Below are 15,684 nucleotides of genomic sequence, written 5' to 3'. Positions count from 1 at the left end.
CATCAGCTCGCGTTTTCAAGAATTCGCCGAGCTCCAGAACGAAGCTGATTCGGGACGAGAATGTTAATCCGCCGACGTCGCTGCCATCGCGTGTTTCATCGAGAATTCTCGCAAAACAGAGAGACAACCAGAACGCCCAAGTTCGACGCTACGTCTTCCTTCCCGAAAGTAATAATTGAGTCATCTTGCGTAAAGTTCCGGGGAACCGCCACTTGTTATTACGTAATTAAGGCTGGAGACTTGTTCCGCTAATTAAGGGAATCTTCGGCGAAAGTTTCCGTGATTATTCGACTTCTGGCCTCTCCTCTGCTCTACCCCTCGCCTCCTTCCTCATTCTTTTAATTTTCCTCCGTTTCTCTCGTGACAAATAACCACGCATCCTCGCACACGTTAGAATCAGTTTCACCAGTAGATTTCTTCTCCTTCTTTCTGTCTTTTTCTTTCTCTTTTTTTTTTTTTTTTTTTGGTCGCAAGTTACTTGCTCGTCCAATAGCAACGCGCGAGTGTTTCACAGAGAACACGTACGCTGGCGCGTTATTTGTTTCCGTAAACGAGAATCTTTCTTCGTATGACGCACTTAGTAGCAAGATTGATTGTCCTGCATTATTAAAGCCAGCCCCTCTCGTCGGCCAGCCCAATAACTGTCATGCGAAAGTCATCTGTTCTCACCGGTACACGTAGTCGGCTCTAACATTTTATTAAAGTCGCCAATTTTTCGTTACGCAGCTGTACCTTTCGTGATTCGATTTACGCCTGGCCCGGCAGCGAACACGATCCGAGCTAAGCCCCCCTTCCTGTCTCGTATCGTGAACAGGAGAGATCAATCCTGCGCGATCCCCTGACCCAGCTTTTAATGAACCAAAAGGCGAATAAAAAAGGAAAGTCAACAGGTGAGCACTGTGGGTCAGAGGACGCGTGAAACCAGATCATAAGCGCGCGCGTAACTTCACGGTCCGTAGCAAGTGAACGATACGACTAATCGTTTTATAAACAAAACGCGCGCGCCAGGAATTCCGGAAACGCAGCGTAGCCGAAAACAAAGGCATTTTCTCGAATAAATTTGATCGCGCTTTCGTTCCGTTCATTTCGTATACTCTTGCCGTTGCACAGCTTTTCGAGCGTCGCAGCGCCGTTTCTCGCGGCCGTCCGACGTCCAACAATCGCGCACAAAAAGCTCGTTTGGAGCTCGAGTACTTCTCTATATACCGGGTGGTCAAAGAATCGTATACGGCATTAACGGGCAGAAAGGGCGTCGTTACCGCTTACAAATTGCGGACGCGCATCGAGCCACGGCAACGGCCAAGCTAAACGGTATGCCTCGGCATTCGACACTAAGCCGGCTTACACGTCCCTCCGCGCCGCGATACGCTCCACCTTTACAGTTTATGCTAACTGACACGATGAGCTACTTTGCATTAATCGTTTTCGAGAAGTCGGGCCGCGCGCGCCGGCCATTAGCCCCGTCCGCTTTTCACACTATCGCTCCCAGACGTCCCTCAATTTCGACGAAAATAATGGACACCGTGTTTCATCGTCGTTTCCTACGTTAGCAATATTGTTTTTAGCAATGTCCGTTTAGCAAAGACCGTAAGTGAGATACACCGTAAGTCGTATTTTCCGTACCTTATAGAGGACTCACATTTTTTAATCATCTCGATATGCATTCGATCAATTTCACGTCCGTGCTACCTTTGATTTTGGGATTTTTGCATTTTTGTCATCGCAATGCGTGTTACATCGAAACATGAAATAATTGTCAGCTAATCGAGCGAGGAATTTTTCGAATATCACCGCGTCAATTTATCGAATATCGCTACGTCAATTTGTCGAAATATTGGAATAACAACCTTATCAAAATGATTCTATGCTATGACACGATTTTGTCAAATCACGATCTCCGGTATATTTGAAAAAATATCGAAATATTTTTTCCCCCAATGTCGAAGTAACGACGGTTCACCGCAAAGATACCGCATGTAAATGCATCCGTCCAGATAACTCAAGTTCGAGGAGTAAATCTTTGAATATCGCTCACGCGACTGGCTAGATTCCATACGGGAATCAATGAGAAGATATATGGAAATAGTTGCCGGTTGGCCCGGCTCCACGGCACGCGAGGAGCCAACGTGCCAGCGCGGCGTGGGGCATCCGTTATGCAATTACAGTTTTTGCACGACGCCGGAAATATGGACACGAAAATGCGGATCGGCAGGGAGGGTCGAGGGTTCGGCGAAGAAAAAGAGACGAAAGAAAGCGGTAAAGGAGGAAGAGGAAGAAGAAATGGCGGCAGCGAAGGGTGGATAATAGCCAGGATAGAATTGTTCCACGTGCAAAAAACCAATCCATCCTGGCGTGTTATCGGATGGTGGAGACGCTGGTGGACCCGAGTGTTCTCTACCTCGCCCATCTCTTCGTCTGAAAATGCCTTCATCGTTGAGAGAACGGCTTTATCTAAGTGCAACTGCAAGGTGGGACACGTCCAACGATCGTCCGCAATTGCAGTTACAATCATATCACAAATATGCCGTATATCGAATCGTTCCGCGACGTTGGATGATTCACCGGGTTTACGCGTGAAACCAACGCGTGTCGAAAGCCGCGTAATTTCACGTCGCGTCGATTCGATGAATTTTCCGCGTTCATCCCGTCACTGAAATATATAAATACAGAGGAAATGGTAGATTATCATCGATCGATGGCACTACATTTTTAATAACCGTGTCATCGACCACTGGCCCCGGGAGACTTTCCACCGCTGCTTGACGAACAAACCGATTTTAACGGAGCAACGAAACGCGACGCGAACCGGTGAGAGAAACGTGTTAACGTTGTCCGGTTTTTAACGGGTCCATTCAATGTAAACGAAATACGAGCTCTTTTTTTTCATCCGATAACGGATGATATTTTTTAACGACCCGCTACGAAATAACGTGTTATAATGAAACCGACCGTGTCGACGCATCGAGAATAATACGTTCGGAGGTTTCGCAGATAATAATTAAACTAATTGCAACGGAAATTTGATGACGAACGAATTGAAATAATCGGGAATAATCGATGTAAATAATTATCGTTGCACGTTGTGAGCGGAGAATATTTTCAATAGGTGATTATTAAAAGCACGAGAAACGATATTAAACTTTGGAATTCGGTGGAAATGTCGCTGCGTTTCGTAAAGGGTTCGAGTAACCCAAGACGTAAAGATGTCCGACCGGGTCGACGACAGAGTATGCTCGTCATAAATTATGCATTACTCGCGGTATTACAGGTAACGTGGCTTCAATTAAAATTCGCTCCTTAACTGGATCACCGCAATGCGGCGCATCCCTAAAGTACGATTCGTTCCGGCTGTATGGTATCGTTGCTCGCTATTTTCATTACCCGAGTTATTATCTTGGCGCGAAAAACAATTTCTCTCGCTCGGCCTCTTTAGACCCGCACCTCCGGCCCCGGTGTCGAAAGGCACTCGAAACGCAAGCATCACGGCTCCACTTAATCACCATGGAAAAGTTGTTACGGAAAATTTGACGAACAAAAGTTGCCCGCTAACCACCTTCCTCTCTCCCTATCCCTCTCTCTTTCTCGCTTTCGTGTCTACGAAACGGCCACAAAACCGTAGTTACGGCACTAATTTCAACGGAATAATTGCGAGAACCTCCAGCCGTAATCCTTTCCGAGCCTCCGAGAACAAACGGTTCTCCATCGCGCTAACAGGCAACCAAGAGAGTACCTTTCGTGGAAGATGATACAACGTAACGACGATGACACGGCTCGACGACATAGAGCGAGAGAGGGGGAGAAAGAGAGAGAGAGAGAGGAGAGAGAAAGGAAGGGAGAGAGTGAGAGAGAGAGAGAGAGAGAAGAAGGGATGGAAAAGGGGATGCGAAAGCGGGGAGAAAATAGCGCCTAGAAAGGACGGTGCAATTAAACATTTTGTTCCTGTACAACCGGTACAACCACGACCACTTGATCCATATCCTAAAGTATAACGTTCGCTGCACTTTCCCTCTCCGACCTTTCGCGATTCCCTGGCTACAATTTATCATTGCAAAATGACGACTCCAGGGGTCGACGAACGTTTGGAATGGATAATGTTATCCGCTTCGTGGCTTTTCACGGATATCCGTGGGAATCTTTGAATACACTCGCGCCTTTTCATCCGCAGAAACACTGTACAAGTGTGTGTGGACTAATTGGGCGGGAACGCTCGCTTCTCCGCCAGTCCAAGAATCCTACAAAAGCCATTGATCCTTTTCTTCCTTTCGGTTCTTTTCTTTCAACACGGCGTTGCTTTTCGACATTGCCGAGATCCAAACACCGAGTCGCGAATCTAGGGAACTTTCATTTCGAAATGGAAATTTTCGTGCAGAGAATCGAAGGTTGCAGGCGATTCGAGCCTCGCCGACTAGGTCTCAATTATCGCGTAATTTTAAGGTCCATGGGTAAACCGAACGCGTAAGGTATTAATTAAAGGTGAAAACGATCGGTTGATCGTTAGCAAACCCGAAATGAAATTCGAGTTCTGGTTTTCACGGCGGTTTCCGAACCGGTGAGGAAGAAATCCGTCTTGGAAATAGTTTGGAAATGTCGGAAATACTTTCGAGTTGCCTGCCTAACGACGATATTGCATTTCAACCTTGAGGTAGGTTGAAACGGCGAAATTAGAGTGGTGCTGAGCATTAAGGCGCCTTCTGCTCGACCTCCTCGTCATCTCGAGCATCCGCAATCGCTGATAACTGTAATGGGGATCCTTGACTTGACCGAAGAATTCAAAAGAAGAGATTTCTCCAGACCTGATATCGATTCTGACCCGACGGAAATGTATCGAGTTCACGACCCCGTTACTTCCACCCCTTCTTTCATGCATATTTCACCAAAATTCCAAACTCTTTTAAAATCAATACGGAAAGTTGTAGAAAACATTGCTGAAAATTCCAGCGTGCCTTTCGTATTTCTTGCATCTCCTTACTCAATAATTTAACGACTAATAACATCGATGAACGGACCAGTTACGAGCCATAAATTATACAGCTTTAGTTTGACCAAATTCATTAGTCAAATGGAATAATCAACTTATTTATAGTCGAAGCGGTTTCCAGTAATTTCGGTAAATCAACAAAGACCAGCTAAAGTTTTATTTTACGACATGAATCTTTAATATCTCTTTTCATCTTCCGATAAATGCAATTTAAATATTGTAGCTGTCGGTCCATTAATTTCTAAAATTTGCCGAAGAATTTATCAGCGCCGATAACTTGCGACTTATAAAATTCCATTAATAACATTCGTTAAAATACGCGAGAGTCAGAGATTCTAGAAATTTCGTTTATTTTCTATCTGCACAAAGGAATACAAAAGGAGCGAAGAAATATCTCACGGCAAGATAACTTTCTATGCATCCCGCTGATATCTAAGATCATCCTCGCAATTAAAAACCATTAAGAACATCTCTCCGCAACTGTTCAAACCACAGTCTTGCAGAGTGTTACACACTAACCGAAGCTCGAACGTTATCCTGGTTGAACCGAAGAAAACGTATCCTCAGCCCGGAAGGACCAGAATTAAGCTAGCTTCACCAGCTGCCGTTTCTCAACGGAATCGCGTGGGTAAGAAATAAAACTGCTCAAAAGATAACCCACTTCTTCGGTGTGGTAATTGTCGTCCATAAAACCGGCTTTGTGCATCGCGTTCGCGAGATAAAAATTTTACAGATTTCGCGAACGTTGAAAGCGGTTCGAGGCCGGAGGCTTCAGGTATTAAGGAACAGCTGGAAAGCATCCGGAAACTGTAAAATCGTGTAACAAGCGGCGATAACGACGGCCGAACGAGCCAGTTTACGATTCCTCGCACGGAAGTCGCGGCGAGCCTCCCTTGTTCCAGGCTCGTTTCCGAACACCAGCCGACCGAAACTCAGGACTAGGAACGAAGGGGGAAAAAAACGTAGATTAGAAAGACGAACGACGTTGCACGCAACGGGTGGATTTCACATTTGTAACATCGGTGAAACTTTTAGTCCTTTAAATACGAGTATATCTTCATAAATCATTTCTTTAGGTGCAAAAAATTACAAAAAAATTACGATATTTTTCGAGTAATTAACTGAAAGATTAATTGGCTATTTATGACTTTGAATATAACTTTTTATGAACAGATTGTAATCAACATTACAGTAGGGATCGAGAGAAATACAGGCAACTACAGCCTAGAAATTTCAAAGGCCTTCTAGATGCTAGGTATGCATTGAAAATGATAACAAACGTCGTAATGATCGTAATAAATACGAATACTTCATGATAAATAGGCGAACTTAGCTTATTAACTAACAGAGTATTTCTGGATCTGCAGATGGTTTGTAATCCCTACGCCGAGGATTAAAATCTAAATATCTCTCACCGACAGCAGCATTGTTTCACGAAATTTTCGTATCATCGTCCATCGATGACAGCCGTATTAAAAAAGTTAAACGTTACAGATATTCCAGGTAGATGTAGGAATCACGGTTGGTCGCAACGAGGCCGTACGTGTCCGCAGCTGTCGCAAACTCTGTATTCGTACGCGAATTCCAACGCGCGTATGGTAGGTGCACGAGCGGCCGCGTAGCTACGTGTGTAGCCGCATAACTAGTCTCGTTGTTGAAACACGACGAAGGCAATTTTTGCTATTCGCTGCTTGGCCGCAGATCGTCCAACCGAGATATAGTTAATGTTCGAGCACGAGCCGCCGTGTCTCTGAGTTCCGCGAATGTATTTGCACTCGCGATAACGACGATGAATGTCCGCGAGCTCGCGGTATTATTTAAATTTTTATCGTGTTCGTTCGTCGCCTGCTCGACGAACGCAGACGAGCGCGCTTAAGAGTTGAATTTGAAGAACGCAAGATATATGGAATGCTAGGGGTCGTGATACTCGAGCAAACGAGGGACAGATACGTTGGACGTTCTATCGTTGATTCGTATCACTTGGAACGGAAGATTCTCATTGAGAACGATCTTATGATACGATCAGGATAATTGCTATTTTAGAGAGATGAAATCAACTTCTACCGTTCGAAAAGAAGGATACAAAGCCTTAAAAATTCCAGACAGTCCTTGAAACAGTTGCATATTATAGTTACAGTTTAGTATAGTTACGACATAGATATACACAGAGTTGCAAAAGTGTTTCTCGTGTAGTTTCAAATCGACATTCATAACTTGGTATTTACGTAAATTCATATTTTTACGCGGATAGTTAAAAAACCTAGATAAAAATTGTTTAACATACGAAATATTACAGCAAGTACCACACTTTGGACGTTTTTTATTTTTCCATACTACCTGCAGTCTATGCATTTTTTGCGGCTCAAATTCCCCACGACTGCATAAAAATCTGCGATTTATGTATAACCAGCAACATAACCTTTGTAGAATTTCAGTGAAAAGTACAACGAAGAACATCCATCGCGGTAGACATTAATTAATAACGATCCCAAGTCCATCAGCATGAACGATCTTTCCAAAGATATTAATCGGCATATAGCGCACATCTTTTCAAACTCGAACACAATCGTTTAACGATAAATGAGTCCTAACGGATAACGCAAAGTGATCATTGGATATTTTGCATGGAATTTACCTAAAGAGCATTAACGTTCCCAAATTTCCGCGATCCTGGTAGTTGGATATCAATGGGGAAGTTCAAAAGATACACGAGCTCTGGTGTAACAGTGCACTGGAGTTAAAGAGCATAACTGACATCGTCTGGCTAGCTGTTATATCGGTCTTTTAAAAGTGGGCCAACCTGGTGCATCCGTCGTCGTTCACCCACCGCTTCTAAGAATACCACGCCACGGATACTCGAATTCCTTCGTGCTGAAATTTAATATTTCTCTTTTCGAGAGGGAGCACGGAAATGCCATTAAACGGGCCGCGAGCAGCCAGCGTCGCTCTCTCATCGAATCGAGTTTGCAAAGGCGTCCCCCGCCCCTCTGACTCGGCACACGCGTCCCGAATGCTGCCTGGAAGTTACTATTTCATGAAGTATGCATGTCTAGCCACATATGTGATTCCATATGTATCGCGCACCGTTCTACCAACTACGACACCTAAAAATATATTTGGACGAGCAGGGACCGCGTGCCAGTGGGAACATCACAGAGCAAGAAAACCTTCAATGTCTACCACAGCAAACGTGGCAAATAGCAGCGAGTTGTGAAGATTATAAAATATTAACGAGTGTAAAACGATGCGAGCGCGTGCGTATATGGAAAAATTTCTGAGAGTGTGCCTAGAAAATAACGTAAGGAGAACGTTCCCAAGAGATTGGTAGATTTCTTTGGGATAATAGAGTCGAAGAATAGGAGGAAATCGGGAATCGAGTTGGTTCTATAAATACCAAATGACAGTTTGGTGGTACTGTACGGTCTACAGTCTACATCGTAGTGGCCTACAGTGACAGCGTGTAACAGTAACATACTATCCATCAGAGTCGATGGAATTTGAAAATTTCACGCGCGTTAAAAGCGATACGTATCGATTTCGACGTCATCCTTTATCGGAAAATCGATCCTACGCGTCTTGCAACCGTTTATGGTATTAATCCGTTACACATGTAGTAGATCATTTATAAATCTCAATGACACTTGTATTCTAGTTCTTTGCTTCTTCTCATGCTTTGTTATTTTATTGTTATTGTACCATTATTTACCATCATTACTTTATCATTACACCATTACGTGCGCCGTATCAGAACAGTACAATTATATTATTGTACCATTGTTTATGAAATAATTTCGTTTACTAATAAGAATACGTTCCCATTTTTTAGTTTCCATTTCTATCTTCCTTCAACGGGTTTATTTCAGGAAAAATATTCTTCCGATTTCGGTACGTTCTCGGAGTATTCTGTTTGAACGAAAAATCCATCGTTTGGCCGAGTATCGTAAAATAATACCACGATCTAAAGTAAAAAATCTCGGCGATATTCTAGGAATTCTTGGCGATATCTACCGACTGCAGAGTGTACTCGAGCGGCCGATACCCATTTACGACTTGAGTAACCAGCCATATTATGATGTTTGCTCGCTCTCGCGTTACGTATGTCACATGGCTGTCGCAGATCTCGTTTCCCAGGTGTGTACGCGCACGTGTATACGCACGTGAGACCGAGCACGATATAATAGCGGCAATAGACGTCGCTCCTACTAAATATCCACCACTTATGATATCGTGCACGACTTTAATCGATACTTTAGTCGACACTATGTTTGGTGGAAAGATAAAAGGGTATCGACAAGCTCAAACGACGAATTCCAACGCGCGGACTATCGCCCCGGAAAGGCAATTACGTTCACGACTTCTAGTAAACCGTTAAATGTATTTTGATCTCATAGCCGTTGGCTAATGGTTTTAACCCAGTTCCGAACGCTTTCCCTCGGCTAACTTTCCTTCGGAAGAATTAACTTTCCCAGGGATAGTGTAGAGTATTTTCACGGGGACGACCCAAAGAAAGGGAATTATTTTGTCGACCCGATCTCCGGCTTTACAGCTGTTATACATCTTTGTAATTTCGTCTGTCCGGGGAAATCAATGGAAAAACGAGCGCTCTAAAGACTCGAGATGTAGTTGCAAGCTTCATCGAAAGCCTGGCAAAGTTCTATTTAAGTTTATCCTACGGAAGTATGATTTCTTTCCAACTTTTACCGAACGTTGCTCCATTATCAAACTCGTGCCGAGGAAGAAACGTTACAGCACCATTTGTATTCCTTCGTTTGTTCACGATATAAACTACAGTTTCTCGTTAGTACAGTCGTAGTTTGTCGATTCGTCGCGCTAAAAAGACACTCGTTCGTTAACGAGCCACGGTGATATGCGATTGTCGAAAGAACACAAACGTCGTACGTGTTCTATGTTGAAGAAACTTCAGCCAGTCCGATGGTTCTTGTTTCAACCCCTGCCGCGTCGTGTCCGCTTTCGTCCTTTGTACGGCTTCGTTCGTGCAGCAATGGAAACGAAGAACGCGTCGTTCTTCGCTACGCGATGTGTACTCTGTATCAATTACGTATCAACGTGATTCGCCGAATAGTCAGAAATTTCACGAAGCGCAAGAGACGCAACGATGATTCGGTTTCGCTCGAAATTTTATCGCTTTTTTCTCCCATTTATCGTCCATACGATTCTGCCCTGTTAGCATTTTCCAATTTCATAAATGCTTCGAAATACCTGTTTCGTCGATCGTAGCCGATATTTTAAACACGAGCCGCATATTTTTGCGACACCGTGTGTCCCGATATAATTAACGAAATGGGGATTTCTCTAAAGTAAAAATGAATACCTCTGTCCAACCAGTGGTAAACAAACCTTGCGATACAAACTCGTATACAGGATGCATCATTTGTACCGTGTAAATCAAGTGTGATCAAGTGTCGTACACGATAAAACGGACACGTAAAGCGGCTATTCTAACGAGTGGCTTCTTTCGTTCGAGTGTACTCGACAGTCAATGGCGTTCATTCGCGCCCATGGTTTTCAAAGCGATTTTTTGCATCGTCATTTATGCTTCCCGTCAAACTCTCGGTAGAAATCACTTTATATTTTCCGCGCCGATGGACTACGCTTCTCCACGCGGAGAATAATGCACGTTCCACGCCGAGTGTATCGAATTCAGGCCGGGTTTATTGAAGCGACGTCGCCGTAAAAACAGCCTCGTAGATCGAGCCGCTTTTTATGCATTCGCAAACTTTCGCCGACTACTTCGCGCTTCGACGGCCGTGATATTTTTCTATTGCGCTCGAGTTTCCCCCGGCTCCGATCGCAATAACGTGCAAGCACGAGGACGCGAGCAAACTACCCCTATTTTTAGGCATTAAACAACTCGCACGATCGCAGCCACGTATAGGAGTATCCCTACTTATATATTTCCAAGGTTCTTAGAGAAAAATCTGGGACACACTGTTCGTGATTCCGTTCAACAACTTGCCTATTCCCCGTATAAGACATACGTTTGTGTGTCTGTGTGTGTGTGTGTGCGTGTGCGTATACGGATAATATTCACCTGACTTTATGACAGCTACTCGAGGATCGGAACAGTCTCCAGGGAAAATTCAAAATGTGTCCATTATCCTGGAAATTGTTGAATCGACGTCATCGTCATCCTAGGCGTAGTTCGTCTAAATTGATGTATAGAGACACGCCTCGTCCTCGTGTGAATAACATCACAGGCCATAATAGGAAAATCCATAACGAGGAGGATAGACATCCTGAGAAGTGAGCATCGTTATGGAATAAAAATTGAAACTGTTATAAGCTCGGGGTTTAAACAACCCCAGTTTAAACAACTGTAGGGTTGAAGAAGCTCCCGTATTGCCCGTATTGCTCCCGTTATGCCTTGATGGAAGGCATAAACTCTCTGCTTTTCCAACTGCTCGAAGTTCGAATGCCGTGAACTTGTCATTTTTCTTCCACTCCGAAAGAATTACTGTTTCCGAGGACTGATTGCTTTTTGGGAACTGACTCTCTTTTTCGGGGACTGACTTTTCGAAAGGAAGACATACAGCGACTGAATAAAAAAAAAAACCGTTCTTACGACTATTTCGTCGACCGATTGTTCGAAGGATCACCTTTCGGCAATGGACTATTTTTGACAACTAATTTTTTAACGAAAGCGACACAAAGTGACCAGACTGAAGAAGATTATCCTTAAAACTAAGGGAACTACGGAAAATGTCAAGAAGAGACCAGATAGGAGAAAAGTGCGACTCAAATTGACACAGAAGAACGTACGTGTGTGAGTTAAGTAGCGGGTACGCCAGTCTAACGGCACTAATGTACATTTAATGTCTTAACTTTGAATGCGGTCGTGCTCTCCGCCGGAGATAACATCTTAAATATGTTTTTGCATTTACGTAGCGAACGGGTAACTCTCACCCCCCGACCTACAGTGGAAAAAACGCGGCCAAGCCGAGCGCACGGAGACCGCGAGAAAGAAAGTTTTCAACGCGAGGCGATGGCAACCGACGCTTCGAGTCAACGGAGCGGCCCGCCAAGCAAGGTACTTTTTCCAAAAAGGATTTCCACGTTTCCCTCCGCTCCTCGCCGCTATTTCTCTTTCCGTAGCACAAAGGCTACATCAGGAATCTACGATCTCACTGTCGACCAGGGGAATACCAGAAGTTTTTCCATTCGCTGGAACGACGGAAGAAAAGACGTAAGCACGGCCTCCTCTTATTTTCCTCGCACATGAAATTTCCTCTTTGTCCACTCTGCTCCCACTCCCCACCCCCCAATCACCTTTCTCTCAAATGAGAAGATCCTCTTTTAGATCAGATCGGATAGATGAAATTAAAAAGTGTTTTTATATGTCATAAGATTTGATAACACGTCGGAAATGTTTAGTTTCAAAGGATAGCGGATAATTGATGACTCGTATAAGCCACAAAGTATTGGCGGATCGCATTCTACGTTTCGCAGGTGAATCGACATGAAACGCGTATTGGAAAGGCAAACAGCGTGTATCCTCGAATTCCGGAATGCTTTATTCTGCCACATTCGTTTCCGATTCGACGTTCACTGACGACGTAGCCACGCTTCGCTCTGTGGCTTTATATCCTCGTTCACACTTTCCTATTATATATGGCGAGATTTTCTGTTTGAAGTGTTGGTCCGGCGAAATAAGTTCCACCCGCGATGTACACGTCCCTTCGAACCGCATGAAGTAAACTCCATAGCTAAAAGTTCCAATCTCATTCGAAATTCGAGAAAACATACGAGACTAGATAAATAAATATGTAAGACTATAGTATGACCCGAAGCATGAATGGCAAGCAAATCTTTTTCGATCCTGGAATTATATGGTTATTTATTTATTCTATAATTTCCATTGCCAGAGACGTGAATCTTTTACGATCTCGTACCGAGGATTTTTTAGAATCGAGACTCTGATGCCACGAGTCTGACGCGAATCGCTTCGTACCCTGGCGAAACAAGCTACAATGCTGTGGAAAACAAAGTTGTTGCTTCATTAATTATGAAACTAAAAGCACGATACATTTACAAGTTAAAACGCGTGATTGAATTCACATTCTCAAAATCTTGCCTCGCGCACAGTTACGATTTTTAGTCGGCCAATTATTATCTGGATGATCGCGAGGTCAATAATACATTGTTTCGATCAACCTGCTACCTCGATGCTAAAAATTCTGCGACTTTGTAATGTACTCGCAGGACCATTGGGTTGCCTTTCACGCCACTCGATCAACGAAACCGTACGATTATATCCCAGTGTCTACGGGAAGCAATTTGCCAGGTGTTCGCGACAGAATCGATGGAAACCGACAATAACCACGCGATCCGGTTCGTCGGGCCGCGCCACCGGCCAATGAACCGACGACGATGCGCGTCGCGAGGATTCGAATTTGTCCAGGTTAGGCTCCGTCGGCGAGTTCGTTCGTATGCATAGCCGGCTATGCTGATTGGTTGGCACGCAAGTCGCTGGCACTCTAACCGACAAAGTCCGTGCAGTTGATGCACATAATTGCACCGGTTGCCTGGTTACAAGGCTTCCAGCCCGTCGACGGATGTTGCATACGCGTTGTATTAATATGTATTTAAATTAGTGCCTCAAAGCGATCCCAAATTACAGCGCGTCACTCGGGTAGCTATCGATGCAGGCGTTGCTTCTTCGAACCTCCTTGGGCCGTCGACGCGTTCCTTGATCGACGTACTTTCTTACGATAGAAGTACTTACACCAAGAAGAAATTGCACCGATGGAATATAGAAAATAACTTGTAACGGTTCGACTGGAAATCAATTTCGATTGCTCTTCTTTTTCGAATTCCATGAAATAGCTAACGACGTTGATCGTAATAACAAGAAACGATGAAAATGGAAACACGTCTAGCCGCCTTGTTTCACGAGACGGTCCAAAGCAAATGACGTAGCGAGTTGCACGGAGAAAATGACGATACAAAAGGCGGTAGTTGATCGTTACGCTGTAGTAAATTTCTTTTATCAGAGGAAGACTTGCAGAAAGGGATGCAACTACCATTTACCGTCAGCGAATGTCATGCTGCATTTTAACGAGCCCGAACGTGGTATAAATTGAAACGAATAACGTTTTAAATGATGTTTCGGAAATATATACGAGATTACAAATATGATTACAGGAAAGATACTAGGAATAACAGTCGTAGATTCTGAAACATTTTTCAACGGATTCTTACGATGTATAAAAAGCATTGTACTTTTCGCATAAATGTTGGTGCAAATAGGCACGAATAAATTTTTAACCTGGAACAGATCAGACAAACTTCAAACATTTTCCACGTTATCCAAAGCAAACTCAGCTACCGAGTCAAATTGTCGATAGACAAAGCCCCGCACCGATTCGATCGAAAAATAGCATTTTTTGCCCTCCTCTTTTAGCCGAATGGCAAACCCTAGCAGTAAAAAAATTAAAAACACCGCAGTGAATCACGAGAAATGGTGCTGTATGTAATTTTAAAGGATTTCCGATAAAGCCTGAAAGTTTCAATATAAACATACCGAAAAATACTGACGTGAAAATATAAATTTCCGAGAAGGAGGAAAGCTTGGAAACGTTCGGATTAAACTTAATACTACGAACCTATCGTAACTTTACAAACAAACAGAGGCGAGAAATATCGTAGAATTCGTGACAAGATAGCCACTAGACGTGTCACGTCGTTTAAAACTTCGAAAGTAGCTATCGAGGCAACCCAACAATTTACCTCACGATGCTTTAATATATCTTGTTCAACGGGATGATGCCGAAGAGAAGCGAACCACCTTCTTATTTAGCGATAATTACGAGTTCCTAAGCCTTGGTTGGCTGTCTTCGTGATCTTAAGACCCCTTACCTCCCTTCCATCCGCTTTTGCCCCATTGAACGAGGAGCCTCGATGGCAGGGAGAGAGATTGCACGTTGAATGGAAAATTGATTAACCTTACCAACACTAATGGACAATACGTTTTATCAGCATTTACCGATAACTTCTACTTCTTCGCCGAGTTACTTACACAGCAATTTCTATCGCGCGCGTATCCGCGGTTACAATTTGGTAACGCGTAACTTTCATACTCGAAACTAAATTTATACCATTAATAGAAATTATTCAACATAATCGGTCATTCTTTTCGTCGACGAGAGCTCTGTTAACTGGAACAACTAAATGATTCACAAAGAGCATCGATTCCCTAGTCGACGAATGTCCACCAAACAGACAAACCTCCATCGTGTCGTTTCAGTGATTCTTTTTACGAGAAACGTGCATTATATATAGTTTTTCTCCAACTATTTTGCGCATAAGCCGCATAAAACGTGCTTTAACGAACATCGTCACCGAGTAGTGGCGGAGTGCAATGAAAGTGTCGTTTTTCAAGAGGTAGCTAACACGTGTACGCTGCTACTGTTGGATACATTGCGTCGATTTAAGTACCTAATTGTGAGCAGCGTTGTAACGCCACCGCTATGCTTTTACGCGTTTCAATAAAAGACGAAAAATCAAAAGAAAAAAAACAACAATGGACGGTGAATTAAGAAAAAAAATAGAATCCATCGCTCGGAACAAAGAAATTCCTGATGAAAAAATGTGTAATTTTTTATGCGTACTAACCCACCAAACTTTGGTATTTTTCTAACGATGGATTTGTTAGATATTTTCACATTTAATAAATTGGCCAAATATAG

The 15,684-nt window shown here is 43.5% G+C and overlaps 1 protein-coding gene across 1 annotated transcript in view; it reads right to left on the bottom strand.

The window, feature by feature from the left end:
- Window positions 1-15,684, bottom strand: part of LOC117157882 (lachesin) — a 272,842-nt gene that overhangs the window by 215,447 nt on the left and 41,711 nt on the right. The window lies entirely within an intron of this gene.

Source organism: Bombus vancouverensis, chromosome 7 (genome assembly GCF_051014615.1).
Source record: "Bombus vancouverensis nearcticus chromosome 7, iyBomVanc1_principal, whole genome shotgun sequence".
In the NCBI taxonomy this organism is placed as follows: domain Eukaryota; kingdom Metazoa; phylum Arthropoda; class Insecta; order Hymenoptera; family Apidae; genus Bombus; species Bombus vancouverensis.
Note: the sequence above shows the minus strand (reverse complement) of the source record. Positions and strands in the feature narration are given on the sequence as shown.